The sequence below is a fragment of the Dendrobates tinctorius genome, unplaced genomic scaffold (genome assembly GCF_039654945.1).
Source record: "Dendrobates tinctorius isolate UK_male_01 unplaced genomic scaffold, ASM3965494v1 ptg000038l, whole genome shotgun sequence".
NCBI lineage: Eukaryota > Metazoa > Chordata > Amphibia > Anura > Dendrobatidae > Dendrobates > Dendrobates tinctorius.
The window spans coordinates 26,220,378-26,238,983 of NW_027361706.1; the positions used below are offsets into that span (position 1 = coordinate 26,220,378).

The following is an 18,606-nucleotide window of genomic DNA, read 5'->3' on the forward strand; positions in this document are numbered from 1 at the left end:
GGGCTATCTTCAGACGCAGCGTTTTTGAAGCGTTTTTCAACCAATACTAATGCATTCACTGGAAAATGTCATTGTAACATTTAACAACCCTAGCTGGCCATGTGTTGTGTGACACATAAGGAGACACATCTTCTTTCATTTCTGAAGGAGGGACTGTTAGAGATATACACTAGGTCCTAAGAGGATGGTCCAGAAATAGTAAAATTGGAAAATATAAGAATAAATGGGAATAATATACGTACATCTCATTTTTATGACAGTTCCTCCTGTGGGAGTAACATTTGTTTGGGTTTCAAATTAATAACGAGAATCATAAAAACACCCTTGCCAAAAATTGAGGGACTTTTGCATCACGGAATGCATTCACTCTGGTGTTCTATTGGTTGTGGATGATGATGAGGATAAGGTGGAGGATAACACCAAACAGACCAAATCAGGAAGCGGATACCTATGTGTGGTTGTGAAGAGGTGCATGAGAATACACCTCCACAAAAAAGACAATGTATTTGAGGTTATGTTTCGCTGTTTTCATTCGGTGATATACAGAAGTCTTGCTCAATCCAGCCCTTGTTCATTTTTATAAGAGTCAGCCTTGTCAGCATTGTCAGTTGACAGGCGGATTCGCTTATGTGTTATAATTCCACCAGCGGCTCTAAAAACCCGCTCTGACAGAATACTAGCAGCAGGGCAAGCGAGGACCTCAAAGGCGCAAAGAGCCAGTTCATGCCATGTGTCCAGCTTGGATACCCAATAATTAAAAGGCAGAGGAATCCCAGAGGACGTTTTTACGATCTGCAAGGTACTCCCTCACCATCTTCCGAAACACTGCACTTCTTGTGACACCACCCCTTGCCTCGGTGGCGGCACGATGGGAGGGTCTGAGAAAACGGTCCCAGAACTTTGCCACTGTTCCCCTGCCTGAGCTGGATTGTACTTCTGTCTCTCTCGCTTGGACTCCTTGGCTGTACACCAAACTCTGAAGTCTGCTGCCTGCGTTCTCACATGGGAACTTTTTCAGTAATTCCACTACAAGGGCCCTCTGTTACATCAACATTTTTGTACACCTCTCTGCCTCTGGAAGAAGAGATTGAAAGTTTTCTTTGTAGCGTGGGTTTAGAAGTGTCACCAACCAGTAATGAGTGTCCCCGAAAATTTTTATAATGCGAGGGTCACGGGAAAAATAGTGCAACATAAAGTCAGCCATAAGCCAACAACAAAGTGAAAATAACAAAATTCACTAGATAATAAGACGTATATGGATATTCATGATAAATACATTAACCTACTCAAAAATGAATACACCAAAAAGAGTCCAGAAATATGAGACTCAAATAAATTTATTGAATAATTACAAGTATAAACAGAACCAAAACAACATAATAAAATACATAGTGTATAATCACAAAAAATACATATATACTAAACACAGTGACCACAAAAGATACATAATCATACAGAAAATGATAAGGGTAGTAATACCAATAAAGTGCATTATGTAAGCTGAAAAACCAACTACTGTAAAAAGTGCATATTAATAATATAAACCCAAATCAAATATACCTGTAATAAGTGGCTCAATGTATCAAAGCTCCCTCCAACGTACGTTTCGCCCACTGTGGCTTTTTCAAGGAGTGTAGTGCAAAAGAATTAGGGGAAGTATTTATGTGTAACCCCAGCCAATGGAAACAATAGTTCCTAGGTTTAATACCAATAAACCAGAACCAATGTAAGAATTAAAAAATTACCACAAGTGAAAAAAGAGATAATAAAAATAAATAACCCATTAAATAAATAAGTGAAAAAATAAGTGAAAAAGAATGATTATATATCTTCCAAAGGAGATAGTGCGTCACCGCTACCGACCCAAAAACCGGAAGCACATGATAGATGTAAACAAAGTGGAGGAGACTGTTCCAGTCTGGAGCGCACGCTATCGCCGCCATCATAAAGAAAACAGGAAGGAGTGCCTATTACTACCAATAACTACAAAGCAGGAAATGATGCGGTCGAAGGCGGGCACTCAGCAGAGGGTAACGCGTCATACAATTCTCCTCCCCTATATACGAACACATGTTGAATGTAAACAAAGTGAAGGAGATTGTCCACGTGATCGCAGGCGTTCCAGTCTATAGCACACGCTATCGCCGCCATCATCAAAAGGAGCCCCAATCACTACCAATAACCACGAAACAAGAGATGACGCGATCATAGGCGGGCACCTAGCAGAGAGTGACGTGCCATACAATCCTCCTCCTTTATACTCGGACATAGTACGTCACTGCTCTGCACGCATCAATAGTATATATACAATGCAGTACCCCGGCAGCATTCTAATAACATGGCAATAAGTATATATAAATGTATATATTAACAATAGACTCCTCAACATTAATACATAAGACATCAATAAACATAGAAAGAATAAAAGTAGAAAATGTCATATAAAATCAATAATAACAAATTCGAACACTGCAAGCACTTTAAGAGAATACCAATAATAAATAAATACACATAAATATAAATATCAAAAGAGTATACAAAAATGCAAAACATATATATAAATCATGAATATACACACATATATACATATGTATATATAAAAAAAGTGAAAAAGAGGGGGAAGTGAAGTGCAACACACGTGCGATCGAGTGAAAGTGCAAACATATATATATGTATGTATAAACACTCAGATATCATACAGATTAATAACCAATAAATACATTACAATACAATATATAAAGTGCTATGCAGCATAAATATACAATGGATAAAGAAGTTTCCAAGGCCAGGACCTAAACTAAAAACAAAAAAAGAAAAAAGAGTTAAAATCATAAAAAAGCGTTAAAAGATAGTTGCTCATTGAGACCCCTAGGGGCAACAGTATCAAGTCTGAAAATCCATTTGGATTCTATCTGTGCAAGACATTTTTTAACCCCTTTCTGCCATCCGACGTACTATCCCGTCCATGGGACCTGGGCCCCTATGCCCATGGACGGGATAGTACGTCAGCGCGATCAGCGGCGCCCACGTGGTGAGCGCCGCTGATCGCGGCCGGGTGTCAGCTGATTATCACAGCTGACACCCGGCACAATGTGTCAGGGGCGGTCACGGACCGCCCCCGACACGTTAACCCCTTGCACACCGCGATCAAACACGATCGCGGTGTACCGGGGGTTAAAGGGAAGCATCGGCAGGGAGGGGGCTCCCTCCATGCTTCCCTGAGCCCCCCACGGCAGCGCAATGTGCAGCGCTGCTGCGGGGGACTCCTTTCCTCCAGGCCCCCGAATCCAAGATGGCGACGGGGGCCTTCGGGGGCCTGCAGGAAGCTGGCTTCCTCAGTGCCTGCAAAGCGCAGGCATGAGGAAGCCTTCTGCAGTGCCTGTGTCAGATCGCTGATCTGTCACAGTGATCTGTGATGTGACAGATCAGCGATCTGTCACAGGACAGTGATGTCCCACCTGGGACTATTTAATAAAGTAAAAAAAAAAATAAAAAAAAGTGTAAAAATACTTAAAAAAAAAATCGCCAAATATAATAGAAAAAAAAAAAATATTCCCCCAATAAATCCATTTTTTGGAAATAATAAAAAAAAAAACCAATAAAGTACACATATTAGGTATCGCCGCGTCCGTAACGACCCACCCTATAAAACTGTCCCATTAGTTAACCCCTTTAGCGAACCCCTTAAAAAATAAAAATAAAAAACGAAGCAAAAAATAATGATTTATTATCATACCGCCAAACAAAAAGTGTAATAACGCGCGATCAAAAAGACGCATATAAATATCCATGGTACCGCTGAAAACGTCATCTTGTCCCGCAAAAAACGAGCCACCACACAGCATCATCAGCAAAAAAATAAAAAAGTTATAGCTCACAGAATAAAGCAATGCAAAAATAATTATTTTTTATATAAAATAGTTTTCATTGCATAAAACCGACAAAAACATAAAAAAACGACCTAAATGAGGTATCGCTGTAACCGTACTGACCCGAAGAATAAAACCGCTTTATCAATTTTACCGCACGCGGAACGGTGTAAACGCACCCCCCCAAAAGAAATACATGAAACGCTGGTTTTTGTTCATTCTGCGTCCCAAAAATCAGAATAAAAAGCGATCAAAAAATTTCACGTGCCCGAAAATGGTACTAATAAAAACGTCAACTCGTCCCGCAAAAAATAAGACCTCACATGACTCGGTGGGTCAAAATACGGAAAAATTATAGCTCTCAATATGTGGTGATGCAAAAACTATTTTTACAATAAAAAGCGTCTTTTAGCGTGCGACAGCCGCCAAACATAAAAACCGCCATAAATAGTAAATCAAACCCCCCATTATCACCCCCTTAGTTAGGGAAAAATAATAAAATAAAAAAAATGTATTTATTTCCATTTTTCCATTAGGGTTAGGGCTAGGGTTAGGGTAGGGTTAGGGTTAGGGCTAGGGCTAGGGTTAGGGTTAGGGCTAGGGTTAGGGCTAGGGTTAGGGCTAGGGTTAGGGCTAGGGTTGGAGTTAGAATTGGGGGTTTCCACTGTTTGGGCACATCAGGGGCTCTCCAAATGCAACATGGCGTCTGATCTCAATTCCAGCCAATTCTGAGTTGAAAAAGTCAAATGGTGCTCCTTCCCTTCCAAGCTCTGCTATGCGCCCAAACAGTGTTTTACCCCCACATGTAGGGTATCAGCCTACTCAGGACAAATTGCAAAACAATTTTTGGGGTCCAATTTCTCCTGTTACCCTTAGGAAAATAAAAAATTGGGGGCAAAAATATCATTTTTGTGGAAAAAAACGATTTTTTTATTTTCACGTCCGAGTGTTATAAACTTCTGTGAAGCACTTGGGGGTTCAAAGTGCTCACCACACATCTAGATAAGTTCCGTGGGGGGTCTAGTGTCCAAAATGGGGTCACTTGTGGGGAGTTTCAATAGTTTAGGTACATCAGGGGCTCTCCAAACGCACATGACACCCGCAGACCATTCCATCAAAGTCTGCATTCCAAAACGTCACTGCTTCCCTTCCGATCCCAGACGTGTGTCCATACAGTAGTTTTCTCCCACATATGGGGTGTCAGCGTACTCAGGACAAATTGGACAACAACTTTTGGGGGTCCAATTTCTCCTGTTACCCTTGGGAAAATGAAAAAATTGGGGACTAATTGATCATGTTTCTGGAAAAAATACGATTTTTTTATTTTCATGCCCGGGCATTATAAACTTCTGTGAAGCCCTTGGGGGTTTAAAGTGCTCACCACACATCTAGATAAGTTCCTTAGGGGGTCTCGTTTCCAAAATGGGGTCACTTGTGGGGGTTTCCACTGTTTAGGTACATTAGGGGCTCTCCAAAGGCAACATGACACCCGCAGACCATTCCATCAAAGTCTGCATTCCAAAACGTCACTACTTCCCTTCCGAGCCCTGACGTGTGTCCATACAGTAGTTTTATCCCACATATGGGGTGTCAGCGTACTCAGGACAAATTGGACAACAACTTTTGGGGTTCAATTTCTCCTGTTACCCTTGGGAAAATAAAAAAATTGGGGACTAATTGATCATGTTTGTGGAAAAAATACGATTTTTTTATTTTCATGCCCTGGCATTATAAACTTCTGTGAAGCCCTTGGGGGTTCAAAGTGCTCACCACACATCTAGATAAGTTCCTTGGGGGGTCTAGTTTACAAAATGGTGTCATTTGTGGGGGGTTTCCACTGTTTAGTTACATTAGGGGCTCTCCAAAGGCAACATGACACCCGCAGACCATTCCATCAAAGTCTGCATTCCAAAACGTCACTACTTCCCTTCCGAGCCCCGACGTGTGCCCATACAGTAGTTTTCTCCGACATATGGGGTATCAGCATACTCAGGACAAATTGGACAACAACTTTTGGGGTCCATTTTCTCCTGTTACCCTTGGGAAAATAAAAAAATGGTGACTAAAAGATCATGTTTGTGGAAAAAATACGAATTTTTTATTTTCACGCCCGGGTGTTGCAAACTTCTGTGAAGCACTGGGGGGGTCAAAGTGCTCACCACACATCTAGATAAGTTCCTTAGGGGGTCTAGTTTCCAAAATGGTGTCATTTGTGGGGGGGTTCCACTGTTTTGGTACATCAGGAGTTTTCCAAACGCGACATGGTGTCCGATCTCAATTCCAGCTAAAAACGTCAAATGGCGCTGCTTCCCTTCCGAGCTCTGCCATGCACCCAAATAGTGGTTTACCCCCACATGTGGGGTATCAGCGTACTCAGGACAAATTGCACAATAACTTTTAGGGTCCTGTTACCCTTGGAAAAATAAGAATTGAGGGTGAAAAGATCATTTTTGTAGAAAAAATATGATTTTTTAATTGTATGGCTTTATGTTATAAACTTCTGTGAAGCCCATGGGGGTTCAAAGTTCTCACCACATATCTAGATAAGTTCCTTGGGGGGTCTAGTTTCCAAAATGGGGTCACTTGTAGGGGGTTTCCACTGTTTAGGTACATCAGGGACTCTCCAAACGTGACATGGCGTCCAATCTGAATTCCAGCCAATTTTGCATTGAAAAAGTCAAACGGCGCTCCTTCCATTCTGAGCTCTGCCATGCGCCGAAACAGTCGTTACCCCCCACATATCAGGTATCTGCGTACTCAGGACAAATTGCACAATAACTTTTGCAGTTCAATTTCTCCTGTTACCCTTGGTAAAATAAAAAAAATTGAACCTGAAGTATTTTTTTTATGAAAAAAAGTTAGATGTTCATTTTTTTTTTTAAATATTCAAAAAAATTCCTGTGACGCACCTAAAGGGTTAATAAACTTGTTGAATGTGGTTTTGAGCACCTTAAGGGGTGCAGTTTTTAGAATGGTGTCACTTTTGGGTATTTTCTATCATATAGACCCCTCAAAGTGGCTTCAATTGTGATGTGGTCCTAAAAATAAAATGGTGTTGTAAAAATGAGAAATCGCTGGTCAACTTTTAACCCTTATAACTTCCTAACAAAAAAAATTTTGGTTCCAAAATTGTGCTGATGTAAAGTAAACATGTGGGAAATGTTAGTTATCAAGTTTTTTGTGTGCCGTATCTCTGTGATTTAAGGGCATAAAAATTCAAAGTTGGAAAATTGCAAAATTTTCAAAATTTTCGCCAAATTTCCGTTTTTCTCACAAATAAACGCAAGTTATTTGAATAAAATTTTACCACTAACATGAAGTACAATATGTCACGAGAAAACAATGTCAGAATCACCAGGATCCATGGAAGCGTTCCAGAGTTATGACCTCATAAAGGTACAGTGGTCAGAATTGTAAAAATTGGCCCGGTCATGAACGTGCAAACCACCCTTGGGGGTGAAGGGGTTAATATCACCCCCTCTTGTATTCAAAATAACATGATCAATTCCTCTGACTTTCAATAAAGATTCGTCACATTGATGAAAGTTAAAAATGCCTCGGAAGAGTTTTTAGAGAATCCACATCAGAGATATCTTGTGCTGCTCTGATATCAAGGACATGTTCCCTCACTCTACGTCTGAATTCTCTAGATGTCAAGCCCACGTATTTGAGATTACATGGACAACTTGCACAATAGATCACGGCAGTAGTGGTACAGGTAATCTGATGCAAAATCTTAAAACTCCTACTATCATCAGAATTGGAGAAATCTGTACACCTTACAATATTAGGGCATGCAACGCATGATCCACATGGACGACAGCTCCATTGAGGACCCTGTGTTCCAATAGGATTAGCCACCTTTTTCTTGTAATGACTATGTACCAAAGTATCACGAAAATTTCTAGACCTCCTATACGTGATAGATGGCCCAGAAGACAAATATTGTGCAAGGATCGGATCTAATTGAAGAACTTGCCAGTGCTTAGTCAGAATATTATTAACCTCTCGCCATTTACAATTAAAAGTTTGAATGTAACGTACCCTATCTAAAGGTTGTTTTCCAGTTCCACGTTTATGGAGTGTCTCAAGGCGTTCTGTATTCTTAGCACGCCAATATCCACTCTTGATGCAAGCAGTGGGATATCCTCTTTCCTTGAATCTGCGACTTAAATCCATACTCTGTTTCTCAAATGATTCTTCTTTAGAACAGATACGTCGCATACGAAGGAATTGTCCCACTGGTATACCACGTATTAGGCTCTGTTGGTGTGATGAGGTAAAATGTAAAAGACTATTTGTAGAAGTAGGCTTTCGAAAAACGTCAGAGGAAACAAAACCAGCATCATCAACTTGAAAAATGATATCCAAAAATTCAATATTAGATCTTCCCGCTTTATATGTGACGTGTAGATTCAAATCATTCTTATTCAGATGGTTCATAAAGGTGTCCAATTCATCTATGGAACCCTGCCAAATACATATAATGTCATCAATGTATCTCCCCCAATATTGCACTCTATCCACCAAAGGTAAAGGATCAGTTGTAAAGACTTTCCTCTCCCACAGCCCCAGGAACAAATTTGCATACGAGGGCGCAAAAGCCGCCCCCATAGCAGTGCCCTGGAGCTGTAGGAAAAACTGTTCAGAAAAAATAAAAAAATTATGTGTGAGTGCAAATTGGAGGAGATCCACAATGAAACTACAAAACTCACCCTCTTCATCGGACATCATCAGAAACTGTTTGACAGCAAACAAACCATCTTCATGGCGTATGGATGTGTACAAGGATTCAATATCACACGTCACAAGGATCATATCCTCTTCTAATTGTAGACCATCCATCTTTTTCAAAACATCATTGGTGTCCTTCAAATAGGAAGGTAGTATTTCTACCAAAGGGTAAAGTACATAGTCTATTAATTTACAAATGGGTTCACAGAAATTATTATTACCTGCCACAATAGGGCGGCCAGGTGGACAGATCAAATTTTTGTGTACCTTAGGAAGAATATAAAAAGTAGCAATAGTTGGACATTCCAAAGTAAGGTACTCCATCTGTTTTTGAGTGATAATCGAAGACTCAACCGCACGTGACAGAACAGTCTTCAACTGTGAACAAAATGAATTAAGAGGATTAAAAGTAAGTTTCCTATAGCATTTGGTATCCCGTAACAGTTTATACACTTCCTTTTCATACATAATACATGGCCAAATGACAATGTTGCCACCTTTGTCAGATGGTTTAATGACCACATCAGTTCTATTAGAAAGTTCTTTAATTGCTTTTGCCTGTGCCATGGTACAGTTGTATTCCGAAATCCCTGTTGAAACCTTTTTTAGGTCAGAACTAACTAGCTTAACAAATAAATCAATATTTGCACTAAGGGTCAAAGGAGGAAATTTCTTTGACCTAGGAACCAAAGCACTAGGAAACTTACTTTTCTTAGGAACTTGTTCTGAAAGCAATTCATTCAAGGTGTCAAGTGCCTCAATTTCCTCCTCCGTATTAAAATCATCATTCACATCAACATCAGTATTATGATGAAGTTTTTTGAGAAGCAATCTACGGGCAAAAAGATGTCAGATAAAGTCAGCCATGCATGCTAGACTACCAACAGGCAAGACTTCCATGTCCTCACCAACAGGTCAACTGACCATGCTGTCCTCCTCATCCACCTCCTCCCTGTCCTCAGGCCTTGCCCGCTGAACAGACGGTATGACAACTGTGCTTGTAATACCGTCTATAGCACATGAAAGTAGCTCCTGTTCTTCCACCTCCTCCTCCTCATTGTCTACCAATCCACGTTGTGATGACATGAGGCTGGGCTGAGTGTAATCACACTGTATGGTTCCTTGCTCCATGTCCTCGTTCTCTGCCGGCAATGCATCATCTTTAATTGTGAGCAGAGAGGTTTTCAGATTGCTGAGAAGCGGGACGCTAATGATGGCATCATCGCCGCTCACCATCTTGGTGCAGTACTCAAAGTTCTGGAGGATGGTACATATGTCTGACATCCATGTCCACTCCTGAGGTCTTGTGTGTGGAGTCGGTACGGAATATCGATGGCCGTGTTGATGCTGGTAGTCAACAACTGCGCTCTTCTGCTCACAATTCCTTTCCAACATATGCAGTGTAGAGTTCCAATGCGTGGGGACATCACACAGCAGTCAGTGAGCCAGAAGATGCAAACTTTGCTGAAGCCTGGCAAGTGCGGCTGAAGCTGTAGCTGACTTTCTAAAATGGGCAGACAGATGGTGTCCTTTCACTAGCAGATCTGGCAGCTCTGGGTAGCTTTTGAGAAAACGATGAACCACGTGGTTAAGCACATGAGCCAGGCAAGGTACCTGTGTGAGCTCACCTTGCCTCAGAGCTGCCACCAGGTTCCGGCCATTGTCACATACTACCATGCCTGGCTGTAGGTTCAGTGGTGTCAGCCAAATATCTGACTGCTCTTTCAGCACTGTCCACAACTCTTCTGCATTGTGCGGTATGTCACCTATGCAAATTAGCTTCAGCACAGTCTATTGCCGCTTGGCTAAGGCAGTGCTGCAGTGCTTCCAGCTTCTAACTGATGTGTTCATTTCAGAGATAGAGGCTGAATAAGAGGAGGAGTAGGAGGTGCAGGAGCTGTAGACTGTAGGGGCAACCCTGATAGACGTAGGGCCCGCAATCCTCGGCGTGGGGAGGATGTCTTCGATCCCAAGGTCCGACAGGGTCCAAGTTTCCACTATATTAACCCAGTGTGTTGTCAGTGAGATGTACCGTCCCTGCACACAGGCACTTGTCCACGTGTCCATGGTTAGGTGGACTTTCCCAGTAACAGCATTGTTGAGGGCACAGGTAATGTTGTGGGACACATGCTGGTGTAATGCCTGTACTGCACAATGGGAGAAATAGTGGCGACTGGGGACCGAGTACCTTGGGTCTGCCGCCGCCATCAGGTTGCGGAAAGCTTCAGTCTTAACAAGCCTAAAAGGCAACATTTTGAGCTCAAGCAGACGAGAAATGTGCGAATTAAGTACTGTGGCCTGTGAGGCATTGGCTGCGTATTTCCGCTTGCATTCCAATGACTGGGGTATAGATAACTGAAGGCTGAGCTGGGACAAGGCTGTGGACAGGCTTGATGATGGTGCTGGTTGACTGTGGGCAACAGCTACAGTGCCCGAGGCATCTTCACAGGCATGGTGAACTGGGGATTGGCTTGGACGCAAAACAGTGGAAGAAGCTGTGTTGTCACCTGCAGACAGTGTTCCTGGAGCCTGGGGTTCAGGCCACAAATTCAGGTGCTTTGCTGCCAAATTTATTAATTTTTTGCTCATGCAAGCTTTGGGAGATTCCCGCCTCTCTCGTGGTACATGCACATAAAGAGCCATTTTGCCCAGCCTGCCCATACCAGGCAGCGCCTTTCTGAATCCTGCTCATGTAGGTATTGTTCATATGATCAGGTTTAAATACATTAGATAGGACTGCTCCGAGAAGGGTATACCGTGATGTGGTGGAGTGTTTTCGTATACATTTTTTGCAAAAAACGTATCAACTAAATACCCTGTATTTATAATCTTTTACTAGCACTTGCTGCTTAATGTTACATATGTTTTACAACAGAGTATTCATGCACGTTTGTCATACTGTGTTTTTTCTGTGTCTCGGTGTTTGGGTGGTGTGAACATTGTCTTACTGACCTGTTCATTTTTGTGCATGTCCCATGTGTTTTATATTTATTAATTTCTTGCTCATGCAAGCTTTGGGAGATTCCTTCAAAAAGAGCCTGAAGACCCACCTCTTCCGACAAGCCTATAACCTGCAGTAACCACCGATCGACCAAACCGCTGCACGACCAGCTCTACCCTCGCCTACTGTATTATCACCCATCCCTTGAAGATTGTGAGCCCTCGCGGGCAGGGTCCTCTCTCCTCCTGTACCAGTTATGACTTGTATTGTTTAAGATTATTGTACTTGTTTTTATGTATACCCCTCCTCACATGTAAAGCGCCATGGAATAAATGGCGCTATAACAATAAATAATAATAATAATAATAATTCCCGCCTCTCTCTTGTGGTACATGCACATAAAGAGCCATTTTGTCCAGCTTGCCCATACCGGGCAGCGCCATTCTGAATCCTGCTCATATAGGTATTGTTCACATGATCAGGTTTAAATACATTAGATAGGACTGCTCCCAGAAGGGTATACACTGCTTCTTCCTGCCTGTTGGGGTGATATGTCTCCTTCCCCATGCGTGCTACTGTCCTCGCTCTGCATGTCCTCCTGCCAGGTTGGGTCAGTCACTATGTCATCCACCACCTCGTCTTCCACATCCGCACTCTGCTCCTCCTCCAGACTTTCCGGCAATTGTGTCTCATCACCGTCCACCTCAGGTGACTGTGGCTGTGCAAAGATTTGTGCATCGCTACATGGAGTATCATCTTGCCCCGCTTCAAGTGGAGCGGGCGAGAGGAACGAATCTACAAATGGATAACTGAACAGCTATTTGGAGTGTCCGAGTGTGGCATCAGTTGTCTCAGGGCACTCGGCATGGTGGGAGGAAGGAGGATCAGGGTGAGCAATATCCGGTCCACACTCACGGCTACTCAGACTTGACCGTGTGGAAGACATGGTGGTGGTGGCTAAGTGACTGGAAGCATTATCTGCTATCCAACCAACAACCGTTTCACACTGCTCTGGATTCAGTAGTGGTGTGGTGCTGTCCCCTAGAGACTGGGACAGGAAAGTCGAGCATGAAGATGTGGGTCTTTGCTGTGGCCCACTTTCAGCTTGGCCAAGGCCTCGTCCTCTGCATTCACCATCAGCATCACGTCCACTTCCCTGTCCCTTGCCTTGCCCATTTTAAATGGACTACTGAAATATTTGAAAAGCTCAATACAAATGGATTTCTTTGAAGAAAAATTAGATGTGATAAGTATGCCTGCAAACCGAAGAATTTTCCACCACAGATACACCAGGCCTCAGCCTGAGATAACAGACTATTAATTTTTTGGGGAGTTTTGTGTTATTTTTAGAAAACACCAAATAATGAGTAGAACAAGGCAAGCAGACAAAACTATGCAACGTATGCCTGCGAAGCAAAGATTTTTACACCACAGAAAAACCAGGCGTCAGCCTGAGATAACAGACTGTACACATTTTTTTAAATTTTTTTGGATACAAAAGACTGCTGGATATAACGACTGACAGCCAGGCCAAAAAAAGGAAACAGACGTAAACTGGCCAAACTTTGAGCACACACAGATATGAACTGCACGGAGATACCACAGCAAAAAATGTGTGGCCTGTATGTTTTTTTTGCATAAATACTGCTTTATTTAACCAAAACTGACAGCCAGGCAAAAAAGAGAAAAAAGCCTTAAACTGGCCAAACTTTCAGCATGCAGAGATATGATATATGCAATGATCTATATATACACATACAGTGCCTGCAGGCCTTGCACTGATGTGTATACAGTGACATACACTACCCTGCCTGCCTAACACTGGAACCTATATACTCAGGATTTAGTCCTTAGAAGGACTGTTGGTTTAGCTGGATGTGAGTATTTAGGATGGTAGACCCCACACTAAATAAGAAATCCCCAATTCTGACCCGATCAAAGCAGCCACTCTCCCTACACTCTCTCAATCAGGAGCTGAATGTGCCGAACAGGGCGGCGTCTGGTCTCTTATACCCCTGATGATGCTGTGAGGCTAGCCAATCACTGCACGACCACAACAAAGATGGCTGTGGCGTTTTTATAGCCTGGCAGACAATCCCTGCAGCGTGATTGGGTCTCTAAAGTCCGCCAAAAATGCTGGGTGGAGACCCGAGTTCCCGCCGAGTAATCCCGGAAATTCTCGTTGCTCGCCGAGTACACCGAGCACAGTGATACTCGGGCAAGTACCGAGTAGCGGCGAGCACATTCGCTCATCACTAGTGATAACCTTTATCCAGCAGTGGGTGCACCAAATCCCACACAATTTCCCCACTCACTGCCAGGACAGGAGGACACTCAGGGGGTTCAATCCTGGTGTCCTTTCCTTTGTACACTCTAAACCTGTGGGTGTACCCTGAGGTACTCTCAGTTTGTAGAGTTTGATTCCGTACATGGCCCTCTTACTGGGCAGGTACTGAAGGAATCCAGCCTTCCCTTAAAATGAATTAAGGACTTATCCACGCAGATGTCCCTTTGGGGCATGTACATTTCAGCAAACTTTTTGTTGAAGTGTTCCATGACAGGTCCAACTTTGAACAGACAGCAAAAATTGGGGTCATCTCATGCGGGACACTGTGCATTATCGGTATAATGCAGGAATTTGTCAATGGCCTCAAAACGCGTCCGGGCCATGACCCTCCGGAACACTGGAGTGTTATATAAAATATCAACACTCCAATATTGCCAAAGTTCTGGCTTCTTCAGGATCCCCATGTGGAGGACCAGGCCCCAAAACTGCACCATTTCAACTGTGTCTATAGGAGACCAGTCAGAATATGATGAACCGGAGTTTTACGCCAAAAATTGATGAGCATGCAAATTAGTTCGCTCCACCATGAGGTTAATAAAATTCTCAGAGAAAAAGACTTTGAAAAAGTCCATTTCTGTGAGGCCGGTGGTCTCAAACTTGATTCCGGATTCTGCCACACAATCAGGAATCAGTGGCTCGTAATTTTCGGGGGGTGAGGTCCACACAGGGTCCGCAATAGGGTGTGCTGGTTCAGGTTCTGCAATGGTGGATGGTGCCTCATCTTCTGTCCTGGGGAGTCTGCGTGGAAATTCCGCAGGAGGGAGAGGATGACGATGAAGAATCAGAAAAGTATAAAAATGTGGGATCCTCTCCCTCGCTATCAGTGTCAGAGGCAAGGAAAGAATATACCTCCTCCACTGAATAGCGCTGTTGGGACGAACGTGACGAGTGGGACATTTTTTGTGTGAATATGGTGCTTGGGTGTACTTTATTGATAACTATGTGTATGTGTGGGGGGCTAGTGATTGGTGCAAACTATTCCCGAAAGAAAAGGATAAAAGATAAAAAGCAAATAGGGAGAAAAAATACCTGTGAAAAGAAAAGTCTAAAACAGCAGGCCCTAGCTCTGAAAAGTGAACTGCGTCATTTATCAAAGTTTGGCGGATGCTGGGTGTGTGCACGGGTGTGGTGCAAGGGGGGGTGAAAAAAAAGGAAATCGGCAGGCACAAGCTCTGATAAGTGAACTGCGTCACTTATCATACTTTGGCAGCTGCAGGATGTGTGTACAGAGTTGGCACAAAGGGGGCAGAGTAAAAAAAAAGCGAGCATGAGTGTTGATCGGTGAACTGCGTCACCAATTAACGCTCGGCGGCTGCTAAATGTATGCACAAAGGTGGCGCAAAGGGGGGTGGAGGGGGGTAAAGAGAGGCAGTAGGGGGAAGGGGGGATGAGGGGATTGGGGGGTATGAAGATAGATTGGGCAGGGATCAGGTAACAGTTGTAGGGTCTCTTTTTTCTCTTTCTTTCTTTCTTTCTTTCTTTCTTTCTTTCTTCAGCAGGGATTGTGGTGCTACAGGTTGCTGTGGCACCACAATACCCAGCACATGAGGAGCTCTGGCTGTGTGACCGCTCTGCAGGAACCTTCAGCTAGAGTGAAGACCCCTGCAGAGCAGTCAGACAGGTCACTGGCAGGTGACAGACAGTTCACAGAGCGGTCACACCGCTGCTGTAACCTGTCATTGGTGGGATCAAATGATCACATCGATCCCACCAATCACTGCTCTGCCTGGTGACCATGGCAACTGCCTAGGATCGGAGCTCACAGCTCTGATTTCTAGGCAGGTCACTGCCAGGTCACCAGCAGGTCACAGAGCGGTCAGCATTACCGCAGCTGTGCCCTGTGATTGGCATGATTGACGATGACATCGATCGCACCAATCAGCTCCTGCAATATCGAGGTAACCGCTTCTGTGCCCTGCGAGTGGCACGATCGATGTGATCAGCGATCACGCCAATCCGGTACTGTGACCCCTGTGACCAGGCCCCTGAGCGATTAGGGGCCCGGGTCCCCAGTCAGGGCATTAATGGGGGGTGATGTGCTGTATACCATGGGGGTGTGCTGTGCTGTATACCATGGAGGGCTGTATAACAATGGGGGTGTTCTGTGCTGTATACAATGGGGGGATGCTGTGCTGTATACCATGGGGGCTGTATACCATGGGGGGGTACTGTGCTGTATACCATGGGGGGAGCTGTATACCATGGGGGGTGCTGTGCCGTATACTATGGGAGGCTGTATACATGGGGGTTCTGTATACCATGGGGGGGCTGCAGTGCTGTATACCATGCAGTGCTGTATACCATGGGGGGCTGTATACCATGGGGGGCTGTATACCTTGGGGGGAGTGCTGTGCTGTATACCATGGGGGGCTATATACCATGTGGTGCTGTATACCTTGGGGGGAGTGCTGTGCTGTATACCATGGGGGGGCTGTATACCATGCAGGGCTCTGCTGTATACCTTGTGGGGCTGTGCTGTATACTATGCAGGGCTGTGCTGTATACCATGTGAAGCTGTATACCATGGGGGCTGTATACTATGCGGGACTGTGCTGTATACCATGTGGTGCTGTGCTATATACTATGCGGCTGTGTTATATACCATGGGGGATACATTATATTCTATGTGGGAGGCTGTGTTATATAATATGGGGGCGGCATTATATTCTATGGTGTAGTAAGTCAGACACCTGCCCTCCGCTCCTTTAATTCTCTATGTGGTGGTGGAGTTATGGGAGCAGTGGGGCTGTGGACAGTTCGAGGGATGGAGCCTGGGCTGGTCTCAAGGGGGCCCCAAAAATTTTGCCAGTATGGGGCCCCAAAATTCCTAGTGGAAGCCCGGGGTGGGGAGGACCCTATTTGAAAGTTCGCATCGGAGCCCATAACTTTGTAGTTACGCCACTGCGTTCATGGGAATTAAGTCCCAGGTCACATGGACGGGATAGTACGTCATAGTACGTCATATGGCAGGATGGGTTTTAAGGATGATTTTACATATAAACACACACACCCCCTCGCTTTTTTGTATGGTCATTTCTGAACAGACTATAGTCTTGTAAATTAACAGCCCAGTCATGGCTCTCATCCAGCCGTGTCTCAGATATCCCCACCATGCCATAATTATGTTTCACCAGAGTTAATTCTAATTCCTGCATTTTGTTGGTGAGGCTTCTGGCATTAGCATTGTTAGGAACGGCGGAACGCACTAAATAAAAATAATAATAAAGTACGTTCGCCGCTCGGGGTCCACCGTGCAGTAGGTGATATAACCGCTGCTAAGTAGTGGCAGGAGCAATATGGCGGTAATGCGCACGGGGTTAAACGTCACCCAGGTGCGCAGAGCAATCTCTGTTAAGTCACAGAGATGCCAAATAAACACAAATACAAAGACTGAGCCTGTTGAGGTCACAGTACTCAGTATAAATACACACACGGTATCAGGTCACAGGAGTAGCCCAAGACGGCAGCACTACGTCCGTCTAGACCTACCGTGTGTGCAGCGTCGCCGCTGCAGACGCTAAGGAGGGCAGCCGCGGCATGGACACTGCCGCTAAACGACAAAGCTATGACGCAAGCGCAATGTCGGACGCTAGCAGCTGTGAATGTTGCAGTAGAGGAGCGCTGGTGCTGATTCTAACTCAGTCCCTAACCACATACGTAATATCAGAGCGAAGGGGTTTTATAATGAGTCATTCACCAGAATCATACATCCGTCCTCATACACACAGCAGCAAGTAAGTCTATACTAGCGCATGGCGGAACAGCCATGCCCGCTTTTTATAGCAGCCGGGACCTTCTACAAGCCTTCAGATCTCTGAGATGGACCAATGAGATCTGGAGCAGGACCAGAGCACATGACTCCCGATCTCCAATGGGAGATCGTCCCATGAGCATGCTCAGTAGGAGGGCAGAAGGATTTAGCCTCAGGAGAGATTTGCTGCAAGGCATTCTCTTCTACAATCTCCTCTGCAGTAGATAAACAGCAGGAGACTGCAGAATGTGAGGGTCTGGATCCCTGCAGAGTAAACGCAGAAATCTGATGCCTAACAAGTATGCATGACCTTTATGTATCTCTTTGTACATCTATTCTTTCTTAAATTATTAACTATTCCAGCCCCACCCCTCATGCCACCCCATCCCCAATTTCATTATTTGTGCCCAGGTCTCTATCTGCACTGTCTTCCCCTCCTATAAAATGAATACCCTCCCCCCCCCCCCCCCCAAGTCCCTAGCTGAAACACTCCTCAAACCTTCTAGCCATTTTCTCCCCCAGCACAGCTGCACCCTCCTCATTGAGGTGCAGCCTGTCCCTAGCATAGAACCTGTAGCCAACTGAGAAGTTGGCCCAGTTCTATAGGAACCCAAACCGCTCCTTCTTACACCAATTCTTGAGCCACTTATTAACCTTCTTAATCTCCTGTTGCCTGTCTGGCGTGGCACAGGCAGTATTTCAGAAAATACCACCTTGGAGGTCCTTGCTTTCAGCTTGCAGCCTAATTCCCTGAAATCATCTTTAAGGACCTTCCACCTACCTCTATCTTTGTAATTTGTGCCAATGTGCACCATGACCGCTGGGTCCTCACCAGCCCCTCCCAGTAATCTGTGAACCCGATCAGCGATGTGTCGGACTCGAGCACCAGGTAGGCAGCACACCGTTCGACGATCCCTGTCTTTGTGACAGATTGCCCTGTTTCCCTAATAATTGAGTCCCCCAC

At 44.4% G+C, this 18,606-nt stretch overlaps 1 long non-coding RNA gene across 1 annotated transcript in view; it reads right to left on the minus strand.

Annotated features, from left to right (window-relative positions):
* Positions 1-1,319: 1,319 nt before the first annotated feature.
* The window catches only part of LOC141088286 (uncharacterized), a 79,634-nt gene continuing 62,347 nt past the window's right edge, over positions 1,320-18,606 (minus strand). Inside the window, exons 2-3 of the long non-coding RNA XR_012231894.1 lie at positions 7,914-8,132; positions 1,320-2,797 (exon numbers count right to left, since the gene is read on the minus strand). This is a non-coding gene — a long non-coding RNA (uncharacterized lncRNA). The remainder of the gene's footprint in view (positions 2,798-7,913; positions 8,133-18,606) is intronic.